Source organism: Micropterus dolomieu, linkage group LG23, assembly GCF_021292245.1.
Source record: "Micropterus dolomieu isolate WLL.071019.BEF.003 ecotype Adirondacks linkage group LG23, ASM2129224v1, whole genome shotgun sequence".
NCBI classification, from domain to species: Eukaryota; Metazoa; Chordata; class Actinopteri; order Centrarchiformes; family Centrarchidae; genus Micropterus; species Micropterus dolomieu.
Genome location: NC_060172.1, coordinates 7,670,413 through 7,682,443, shown reverse-complemented (window position 1 = coordinate 7,682,443; position 12,031 = coordinate 7,670,413). Strand labels below are relative to the sequence as shown.

At 39.2% G+C, this 12,031-nt stretch overlaps 1 long non-coding RNA gene across 1 annotated transcript in view; it reads right to left on the bottom strand.

Annotated features, from left to right (window-relative positions):
- Positions 1–739: 739 nt before the first annotated feature.
- LOC123963489 overlaps positions 740–12,031 on the bottom strand; it is a 34,165-nt gene continuing 22,873 nt past the window's right edge. Inside the window, exon 3 of the long non-coding RNA XR_006823185.1 lies at positions 740–1,379. This is a non-coding gene — a long non-coding RNA (uncharacterized LOC123963489). The remainder of the gene's footprint in view (positions 1,380–12,031) is intronic.

Here is a 12,031-nt window from a genome sequence, read left to right as displayed (position 1 = left end):
AACCTCTACAACCTGCAAGCAGAGGGTCACATGATTGATGGAGACAGTCCTGTAGAAGAAGGTAAACAGTGAAGAAGTACGTAAAATAACTGGCATTAAAAAAATTGTAAAACTCAGTTTGAGAACCACGCACCTAAAGTACACCAACCAGGTTTCTGTTCTTTTCATTGCAGTAGCTTGCTAGCGGTAGTGCTAGCTGAGCTACTCCTGTTAGTCATGTGACCCTTGCCTTGCACGTTGTGGCGGCCCATCGAGTCTCCCAGGATCTCCAGTGTGGTCGATCATTTTAGCAACAAAGGGCTGGTTTTAGGGTTTTGAACAATAAGACATTTAAAGACGTTACACTAGGAACTGGGAAATTGTAAGGAATTATTTTCACTGTTTTCAAAAAATATATATATATATTATATATATTAATGATTAATATATGCATATATAAATGAAATGACAATGATATTAAACAAGAGTTAATTCATAATGAAAATAATCGTTAGTTGCAACCTTATTTGAGATCTTACATGACTTTCTGGCTAAAACATTTAATCCACACTTAGCTTTTCTCATTTTTTCATCTTAGCCTTTGACAGTATACAGTGAAGACAGACAGTAAATATGGGGAGAAGGCATGTAAATCACATTCAGAATAGGTGAAATAATAGAATTGGTGTTGTTGTTGAAGAAGCAGTTATCTATTTATTTTTTTGTCATTCTATAACAATCAAAAAACAAAATCATTTGACAACAAAATGTTTGTGTTCACCAGGGGATGAGTTATCTGGTTGTCGTCAGTTAGCTACAGAGGAGACAGTATGTGAGTAAAAGAAAGGAAGGCGATACTAATGATGAAGAGAAGATGACGGAGGGGAAAATGGAAGAGGCAATAAACAGGACGAACAGGTGGAGCAGCAGAGGGAGAAAACTAACAGCGGGTGCAGTGGAAGATGCCAGCCACAAGGGGAAAAAAAGACTTAAAGACGAGTGGCTGACAAAACCGAGGTGGGTGATGAAAGCGAGATGGCGCCGGAGACTCAGCAGCATCACTGGAACCTCCCAACCCCACCACCTCCCCCCGTCTTTTTTGTCTGAACCTCCTTCTCTTCCGCCGAGGGGAACAACACCAGCGCTGCATCTCTGCTTTATCAGCAGCGACCACATTCACGCTGCATGAAGATGGAAGTGGAGGGGTTCCGAGGAAAGTCTGGAGCCAGCGAAGCAACAGGAGATGAGTAATCCTCAGCCTCTAGTATCACAGGTCTCCAACAAGAGCAACTGGATCGGGATTAATGTGGGGGCCAGACTGCCACAGTTCAAAGTCATAAAAGAAATCTCCACTCTTTTTTTCTGGCTGCTTTCTGTGCGAATGCTGTAATCCTGTTCCACTGTCAAGAGAGATGAGACAAATACAACCAGGACCTTGCTTATTTGCCATTTGTCAGAACTGAGAGACAACACAGTTCTGTGATTTAACACAACAATCAGCGAAGAACTGCGAAGAGAAACAGCGAAGTGTGCGGAGAGTATTGCACGATAGATGAATTATTATAGTGTGAAGAGAGAGTGTAAAGTGTATAGAGAAGCTTCTGGAGCTGGAGTTTTCTGAATGAGTAACAATGCAATGTAGCACAGTTGAGTTAGTCTCACTATATGCAAATGCTCAGGACCACACCTGAGGTGTTTAACTAAAACTGAGCTGTTGTTTGCCGTCTCGAGGAATCAGTCTGGCACAGCTGGGCTCAGACAGATAGGCAGTGCCCTCCAGGTAAATGAGGACCTTGCGACCTCACACAGTAACTCTGACAAATCAACTGTCGGCATCAAAATAAACTCCCAGAGTTATAAAACAGCAGGTTTGGGATTTAAACCAGAATGTAATCTAATAGAGAAAATGATCATCTGTCTTCTGTAACACTAAGACATGAACATGTGCAATGAAACAATGTCTAATCAGGACACCATGAAACAGCTACAGAGCTGTTAGTATAATTTTAATGAAATCTACATAATGCTTTGTTTTAGCAAACAAACTTTCCGTACTTTGGATACCTTTTCAAGTAGCCACTCATTTCAATTATTAGAGTTTGCAAGGTACAAAACTTCGACATGGATGGGATATTGTAGGATAGAAACTGTGTATTTGGCCTCTTCTGGGGTCTGCAGTGACATTGGCCCAGGCTACTGGGTCAGCATGTTGGCTGTTATACTTCCCATGCTGCACTGAGCCCCTCCTCTCCCTCTCCCTCTGTATGCATTCTTAGTCCATTAATGCATTTTACTAACTCAACTTGCTGCTTTCTCGTCTCTCCTCCTGTTGCTCTCAGCAGGTGTTTCTTCCTCTGGAGCTGTAGAGTCTGGATCTGTGATTGCAAGCCACCATGTTCCTGCTCAACACCTGCTGCTACAATTATTATCCTATTATTATTATTGCTATCATTATTATTACTATAATATTTTTTATTAATCTTACCATTATTTTACATCTCTGCATGGTACTTGCATTGTCCTACTGTGTCTCTACAAATAATTCTAGGAAGAGTACGGTGCAATGATTTAACTTTTATATAAATAAATTTGTTTCAGAAAAGAAATACTGACAATTTAGATCTCTGGTTCACAAACTTTGAATAGAGTGCTAAAAGGAAGGAGTATTTGTACTTTGTATTTGCACTGCTAATATTTCCAAAATCAGATTTCACAAGCAGATGTTCAGGAGTTTTTTCCACATGGCTTTTTTCGCATTTTTTTCCCTTCAAGATTCATTAAACATTAAAAATAAATTTCCTGTTTTGATAAAATTAAAATAAAAAATTACGAGCCCTCACTGACTAATTTCGAAAGGTCACAAGAGCAGCAAGTCACGCCAAACAAAACAACTGCATGTGGAGCCAGTCACCCTCCAGCTGAGAAATGATGGTGAATAAAGCTGTTGTTTTGGAGATGCCAGGTTCGGGAGGTGCTTTCATGTAGACACAAACCTGACCACAGATGTTCGTCTTTGCCCGACAGGCCGACTCCTTTTAGGGCAATAAGGCTTCTGGCTCTTTGACGTGAGAGTCTGTACTCAACCAGAGAAGTTCCTTAACGACAGAGCTGCTTTTCAGACAGCCAATCCTGTCGCAGTCATTCAAACACACACACTCACACACACACCATCAGACACGAACTGAATATAGACGCTCACTTACTGTTTCTGAGAGCCATTTAGCATCTGCTCATCAGTTTCAGAATGAAGCCATAAAACCAGAGAAAGTCCTGTGAAGATGTGAATGACACAGGCAGGTAGAAGACAAAACCACCAAAGCACTCATCAACCACAGAAAGATATTCCTCATAGGGATGGCAGCTGTAAGAACACATCTGACTGCATGTGGCTGGTCTGCACAAATTAGTCTACATGCATGAGCATGGGGGTGGTGATGGCGCAGTGAATAAGACACATGCCTTTGGTTTGGGAGACCTGGGTTCCATTCCTACTTCCCATTGTAATTGTATGTCGCTAAATGAGTAAATGTAACGTAATGTAATGCATGAGAGAAAAAACTACAGAAAAAGGGGGATGGTTGACTTTGTGTCCAACATTGGACAGAACAATTCCCACACACTACTTCAAAATGAAATAATTACACTAAAAAACTAAAAAACTAATAAAAAATCATATATACTGTTGAATTTCTAGTTACAGCAGCTGTATGCCTCCATGGATGACAATGTTTGTCAGATGGTTCATCAATCTGTCACTTTGATCCAGACTGGAATATCTCAGCTACTATGGACCCCAGATCACCAATCCTATGACTTTGGTGATCCCTTGGATTTTCTTCTAACGCCATTTGGGGCTGCACAACATATCGTTTGAGCATCGTCATCGCAATGTACCCTTGTGCAATAGTCACATTGCAGAACGATGCAATGTCAAGAAAGTCAAATGAACTCAACCACCTGAACTTTTTTGTTGCTTGATACAAAAGGAAAACTCACACAGTTTTCGTTTTCCATGACTAATCTACAAGAGAAGTCTGTCTGATGTAACATAATTTACTCTGATTTAAGGGTTCTTGGATACACAGAGTTTATCGCTAGTGAGTGGCAAGCAGGCTCAGCATGCACAGCGAACCCAGAAAACTTGTTTTGAGAAAATGACCTGTAAAGTTATGTATTGTAGAATTCTACACATTTCAATTGAAAATCAATATTTACAGAGCCAATATCGAATCAAATCCAAAAAACAACAACAATAACAATATATAACATCTCAAACACATCAACACTGATAACTGAGTAACACCATATCTGAACAAACACACAGAAAACGATCCACAAGCGGAAAGCTAAACCAGGAAGTGTCAGGTGAACCATCTAAACCAATCACGTTGCAGAAATCCACGCTAGCCTATCAGATTTCATGCTTAGCTTAAATCCGCCTCTGTACTTTCACGATTGGTTGCAAAGGAAATGAACATATTTGAATCCGACAGCTTTCTGCAGCGAAGAACAAACTTTCCAACGGTACCGGGGGTAATATGGTACAGACAGCCACAGCGGCAGATGTCGCAGTAGTAAAATTAACTACTAAGTTTTATTTTAGACTTTTTTCCCCACTAGTCTGAAAGAACACGTTAAGGAAGCAAAGCAGCCCAAAATCTCAAAATTGACCAGTGCATGAAAAAAATATGTTAAATTTGCTGCTAAATCAGCAAATGTGCTAAACTAAGATGGTGAACATGGTAAACTTTATACCTGATAAACACCAACATATTGCAATTATGAGCATTTTAGCATGCTGAAGTTAGCATTTATCTCAAAGCACCACCATTCCCCTAGTTCAGCCTCACAGAGCTGCCAAAATGTTTTTTATATTTTTCCTGTCATCTGCCCTCTCTTGATTCGTCTTAATTCATCTTGAAATAACTCCTGAAAACATTGATAACAGAGATCTTATGGCAGAGATGGGAGTAAGCCACATATGTCCAAGTCACAATCAAGTCTCAAGTCTTAACCTTCAAGTCTCAAGCAAGTCCCAAGTTACTGTGATGAAAGTCAAGTCATTGCTGGGGTCAAGCAAGTCACAAGTCAAGTCATGTGAAATTCTTAGGAATTCAGTTTGTTTAAACACTTTAAGAGAGGTGGAAACTCAACTGTATGATAATTTTGGAAGATGGAATGAGTGTTTTTGTTCTAACTATATTGAACTGTACACAAAGGTGTTTCTATTAGTCTACTATTGGCTCCACTGATTATTGAAATGGGGTAGAAAAATAGTAGAGCAATAGAAACACGTGTCAGTAACAGTAACCTCTTATCATTCTTGTAAAAAAAATTTTTAAACGCTTTTTCAAGGCATATCCAAAGTAATTTGAAAGCAGTTCTTGAACCATTTGAAGTAAATGCCTGGTTTTGGGCCTCCTCTGACAGATAACACTGATAACAAGTGTCTAACCCAAAAGTCAGAATCACCGTAAATGCTACTGCAATTGATTAATACAGGTGAAACTCGAGATTATATATATATATATATAGATATAGATATATAGATAGACTCATTACATGCAAAGTGAGATATTTCAAGCCTTTATTTGATATAATTTCGATGATTACTGCGTACAGCTTATTAAAACCCCAAATTCAAAATCTCAGAAAATAAGAATATTGTGAAAAGGTTCAGTATTGTAGGCTCAAAGTGTCCCATTCTAATCAGCTAATTAATCCAAAACACCTTCCCCGACTCCCCAGAAGAAATGGTATAATTTGTATGTGTAAGGATAGTAATCAAAACACATTATGCCTTAATATTTATCTGAAAACTGCTGCAAATATAGTCGCTGCTGGTCCCACCTGAAACCATTCAGTGGTTGACAGCGCGGATTGGTTGGAGCTACTGAGAGCTGCATGGAGCGCGTGATCATGTGGCGGCGAGATCAAAGAGTGTCGTAACTCTCTTATTTAACGGCTCTAGTTGTGATCACGTTGAAAGTGACCAATCATAAGAGGGTCAGTTTCCTCCTTGGTTTCCGCCCCTAAATTGTCTAAAATGTGTAGACTTAAGCGTGCAGAAAGCAGCTGAGCGAGCAGAAATCCACTGTGCAAGCAGAGTTATCCTTTGCATGCCAGGTGCTCACTCGCAGCAACTCTCGGTTGTTGAATTTGTGCGTGAGTATTTATCGTGTCCGCGGGAAGGTTAACGCTCACAACTTATGACTAAAAATAAACGCCATACAAAGGTGAGTCGTGTCAATTATGCTTGTACTGGTTGGTCTGGCAGAGGAGCTGATTGTACCTGCTGTCGTGATTTTATCTTGAAATGGTTTGCATTGGTCGGATCACAAGGATTTTAGCTTTCAAATGGTGTATCATATGAGTATGAACTTAACATAGCAGTTGTGGGAACATAACAAAAGCTGTCATCAGGACATGTTACACCAGGTATGTTAAGAGGTTTTCACATAAAGTTACAACAGCACTAAACTGCAGCCAAACAACTGGTTGTAGCTTAAACTTAACGCTGGCTTTGTATGCACTGGACCAGCTTATAAGTTAGCTAAAAAGCCGCAGTCAAGTAACGTACTTGTCTTTATAGATTCTTCATTGATGGATAAAGTTGGAAGTTGGGGTGGTCGTGTCACTGATTTCTGAGCTGCAGATCTTGCACTCCGCTGATCGATTTCTTCCTACCGCCACTGACAACATAATCCTTGAATGTCTTTGCTGTAATACACGTAATGGTCTTTTTATACGCCGCTGGTTATGGAGATCCAGACTGCTATGTGAAGCACACATGGCTGCGGGATTATGCCGCATACATTGGTATATTTAATACCAATATTTAATAAAAAATCAAGTCATTTTGAAGGCATCTGTTTCAAGTCTAAGTCAAGTCTCACGTCATGAATGCTAAGTGAAAGTCAAGTCGAGTCTTTCGTCTGTTTTAGTCAAGCAAGTCTCAAGTCTTGCTTGACTAAACACACATGCTGGCAGACATTTATTTATAAAAATTGAGTGCAGGGAGAATTTGTGGAGCATAATTTAAACACAGATGGCATGTCTTATTAAATTCAACATGTTTGAATGGTCACTCTAGCAGTGCCATTAAAACCGTAGTGCTGTTATAATAATACAAACAAACGAACAAAGAAGGCTAATGAACAGTGACTGGAGCACAAGTCTGACTTGTTAATCAGCTTTATTTCTCTGAATATTCAACATTATTGATGTTACATTTTTTTATGCTGACTGTTATGTGCAAACATGTCAGTGAAGGCCTAATCAAATAATACCTCAGCTCTGTTTGAGAAGCATCATGACAGACTTGCACAGTGTGAATATGTAAATCCTGCAGTGGCAGCGAGATGTGTCAGTCATCAGTGGGCAGGAACAACCACAGTTAAACACTTTCACTTCCCTACACATTTACAACACATGAATACATGTATGAACTGCAGTCCCCCTTTTGCATACTCATGTGTTCAAGAATAGAGAAAAGAACTTTTGAAATATTCTCACACAGAATTATTTCCTGATGCACATAATGATCAGGAGAAATCCCAGAAAGACCCAAACCCATTTAAGCCTGAATAAAACTGCATTATGTTTTAGGCATGAAGCCCATGCTTTTATCCGAAGACACTCGGGGGGGAAATCTAGCAGCTAAATTAGGTTAGGTTCGGCCCTAATATACTTTACAGTTGGACCAGTGAACCATCAACCCCCAAAACATCCATAGTTCGTTTGTTTTTAGCATACTGTAATGGGATGTTTTCATATTAACTTTTTACTCTGGACCCACCTATCAGGCCATCAGTGAGTCAAAAGTGACCTAATAAAAGGTGGTCAAGCTGACATTAAAAATATAGAAGACTAGATACAGGACCTAGGCAACTTATAGAGAAGGGCTTGCAAGTAACTTCAGAATCAGAATTCTTTTTATTCTTGTTTATGCCCTTTCCCATGTGTGTAACTTGGTATTCACTTTCTGTTAATGTTCTTGTTCCTTCTCCTTGTGTTTTGTCAGTAGTTCATTTGTTCTGTGTTTTCTGTTTTATTTTATTAATTTTGTCCTTGTGTGTTTTTGTATGCTTTACTTCCTGGTTTAGTTTGATGTTGTCCGTGTCTAGCTTTGTTTCCTATCTGCATCTCCCCATTGATAACCTGATGTGCATCAAGTTATCAAAGGGGAGGGTAGCGGACACTAACAGACTCAACAAACTGATCCACAAAGCCAGTGACGTTGTGGGGGTGGAGCTGGACTCTCTGTTGATGGTGTCAGAGAGAAGGATGCTGTCCAAGCTACATGTCATCTTGGACAATGTCTCCCACCCACTCCATTACGTGCTGCTCAAACCATAGACAGTATATTACTGGACGAAGCCACCCCGCTGATTTGAATGGAGAGCAGTGAAGCCAGTTTTGGACCAATAAAATACTACTACAGGGCTACTTCCTGTGTGCACTAGCGTCTACTGCGCATGATCGCGCAGCATAACTGTAGTTTAATGACATGTAGAACAACGGCAGAAACACAGTCATTCTGATAGCTGCATAGCTGCGCCAACAAAAATTCTCATGGCTCAGTGCTTATCTGACTTGGATTGTCACTGATTAATCAGCCCACCTCATTCTTGGGTCTACATGGATCCCTCCATAAAGGCTTTGGTCGGCTTCACTGTCCGATCTCTGGCTTACCCCCTTGGCTCAAGCACAGGAGCACTTTCAGTGCAAGACGTATCCCCCCAAAATGCACCACAGAGCGCCACAGGAAGTCATTCCATGTCATGTAAATATTGTAAATACCCACACTCCTTTATATTTTTTAATATTTATACTCTTATATTTATATATTCTTTATTCTACCTACTTTCTATTATTATTGTTCCTTATGCCTTTATAAGTGTGCAACTGTGACAAAAGAATTTCCCCTCGGGGATCAATAAAGTATTTCTGATTCCCTGTTTGTTCCCTCCCTGCTTGTGTGTGTGTGTGTGTGCGCATCTGTACATATTGTCCTCATTCCTGTTTTTTCTTTGTCGCATCGACATCGTTTGTCAACTGCCACTGTCTGTTCTCCATGGATATATTACCATGTTGGATTATTGAGCTCGGCAGTGCTTTAATAAATACTACGAACTGCATCAGTTCTCTCGTGTCTTCATCTGGGTCCTAACCCCTGCTTTTCCTGCCTCAGTATTCGGCCGTACTTTACAGCACATAACATACAGACTGCTACAGTGGAGGGATCAAATTTTGTTGAATGCAGGTGGGCAGCATTAAAAAAACATGAGTTAAGTGACAGAGCTCTTAAGAGGTCAAATTAAGACCATCCTCACCAGATGACTGACTGTAGTGGTTGTTATCTGCATAAATCAAATTTTTTACATTAATAATACATCAAATGACTATGACTGATTGGTAATGTGGAAGGTGCTTCCTGTAGAGATGAACCCACAGAGGATTATAACCTGATGATGTTTCAGCTCATTCTTTTGGTTGAATTCTTAATAACTGCATGATTCACTCTCACCAACCTCATTTCCAGTCGTAGCAGGCAGCATTTTTCAGCAAACAAGTTCTGTTAAACCCACTGTAAGCTACTTTGAGACCAGAGATCATGGTTTACATCCTGTATCCTATGAACAGTGGTTAAAAGTTACTGTCTTTTAAACATGAATCAGATTGTTCCATAATCTTAGCCAAATAGTTTTAGTTACCTAAATTAGCCATGTGGGTTCATTTTGAAAGCAACAGCTAAACTTAACATTTGCCACAAGTGGAGGGACTAAACTGCATAAACGTTAAGGTACAGATTTCACAGAGTTCAAGTTCAATCTTTATTGTCCCACCAGGGGAAATCTGATTTGCAATAGGGTTAAAACAAAAATACATGAGGCATAAACAAAGATAAGAACAGCCGTTATACAACCTCTTTTGTTCGTCTAAAAGTGCTCAATAACTTGAAATGGTAGCCTCAACAATCTATCGGGAGAAGAACAAATTCCTTCTAGAGAGGGTGGTCACACCTGGCTGTGATAGTCTGAGCCTTACGTATAACTTTATCTTTTATAGATGTCTGCCAAGGAAAGTTGTTTAGTTCCAGTTATTTAGCTCGCTACCTTAACAATGTTAGTTTATTTTTGCTTTACACCGTAAGATTCCCATACAAAGCTCTGCAACAAAAAGTTCAAATTGATTCAATAAAAAGATTTATAAAATAGAGTCATCAAAGTTTTGTCCACAAACTGAAACTAACCAATGATAAAGGGATTTGATGTAGTTTTACTTTCGTCAGACGAAACTAAACGAAATATATTCGTCAACGACCCTGACTAATGACGACACGGCGACAATGTTCTTAAACACTGACTGTGACTATTAACATGCAATATTGTTGACGAAAAATGACGACATTAAAATGTAATTCATAAAATAAAAATATTAAAATCTCTCAGGATTAAAGCTATATTTTATATGCCATATTTTCACTTGAACAGTGTTCATTCAGCTGTATTTTTTCTTCCTGTGCTTTGAATGGTGGCCGACCGGGGCGTCGCCTGGTGCGCGAGGGAAACGTTACTGTGGACGATGCGAAGTCTGGTGATGCACACAACCTGCTAGGGAGAGAGAGGCGCTTAGATATTTGGTTCGATTTCAAATACAGTGAGACGGACAAAAAGACAGAGTGCCTAATTATTTCAGATAGCAAAATTATTATAAGATTTCTGGGAAAAAACACTACAAACTTGAAGTGGCATATCAAGGCGAACCACCTGGGAATTGAGGTAAGTTAACGTCTCCTTAGAAAAATTAAAAAAATTAATTAAAAATTAGAAGAAAGCTAACATTCGAATTTTACAAAACATCATATCTAAATTTGGGATGAGTGAAATAAATGAGTTAATAATGAATTAGAAAAAACTAAAATGATGGTTAATGACTAAAACTAGACTAAAATACTTTTGATTTTCTTTCGACTAAAATCAGATTAAAACACCCAGACTTTTAGTCAACTACAACTTAAAAAAATAATATATAGTGGACTAAATATGACAAAAACAAAATTACATTTACATTTTTTCACTTAGCCGAAGCTTTTATCCAAAGCAACTTACAACTGAGAGAGATACACATACATACATACATACATACATATATATGTCAGAGGTCGCACGCCTCTGGAGCAACTAGGGGTTAAGAGTCTTGCTCAGGGACACATTGGTGTCTCACAATGGATTCGAACCCAGGTCTGTCACACCAAAAGCAGGTGTCTTATCCACTTCACCATCACCACCCCACCCCACTTTTGCTGCTAATCTTTTAAATTGTTGCTGCAGTTCCTCATTTGATATCTACTTGTGTTGTCAATATTATGATGTTCTTTTTTGTACCGTGGCCCCAGAAAGTAATATTTAATTAAACTGTATACTCATACGAGAATCAATGACAATAACACTTTTGCCTTGAAATATCCAGCTAATATGAGAACACTTAACAATACAATAAAGAAACAGGGTTTTGTATGATTAAAAACTGTTTGGTCAATGTAACCTTTCAGGAAACTGTCTTGTTTTCATGCATATGAAGTGCATCACACACTGGTTGCGTGTCCGGACCTCATGTTGCACGGCCAGGAGCAGAGATGCAACTAAAACTTTGACCATAACGCACACTCTGAGGAAACAAATTTCCCCTTTGGGGGACAATAAAATCTATCTATCTAAACATTAGTCTGTTTGTGCAGTTAAAGGCTGCAAATCAGCCAGTGTGCTCCCATTTCTTCCTTTGGAAAATTGCTGACCTTGAACTGAGGAGCACCTGATTCAGCTGCATACTGCTGCAAGATGCACAGAGAACCACGTTTTAGCTAGGAAATTCATATTCTTAAACAAAACTGCTATAACCGTATACAGTAATTACAGTATATAATTTCAATGCTTTGGCCACAGCATGTGCAATAGGGAAGTGAGCAAATCCATCCGGCTATCTTTACCTACTCTTCTTTCTTTAAAATAAGCATGTTTTTTGAGAGATTGAAAGTCCTCACCCAGCA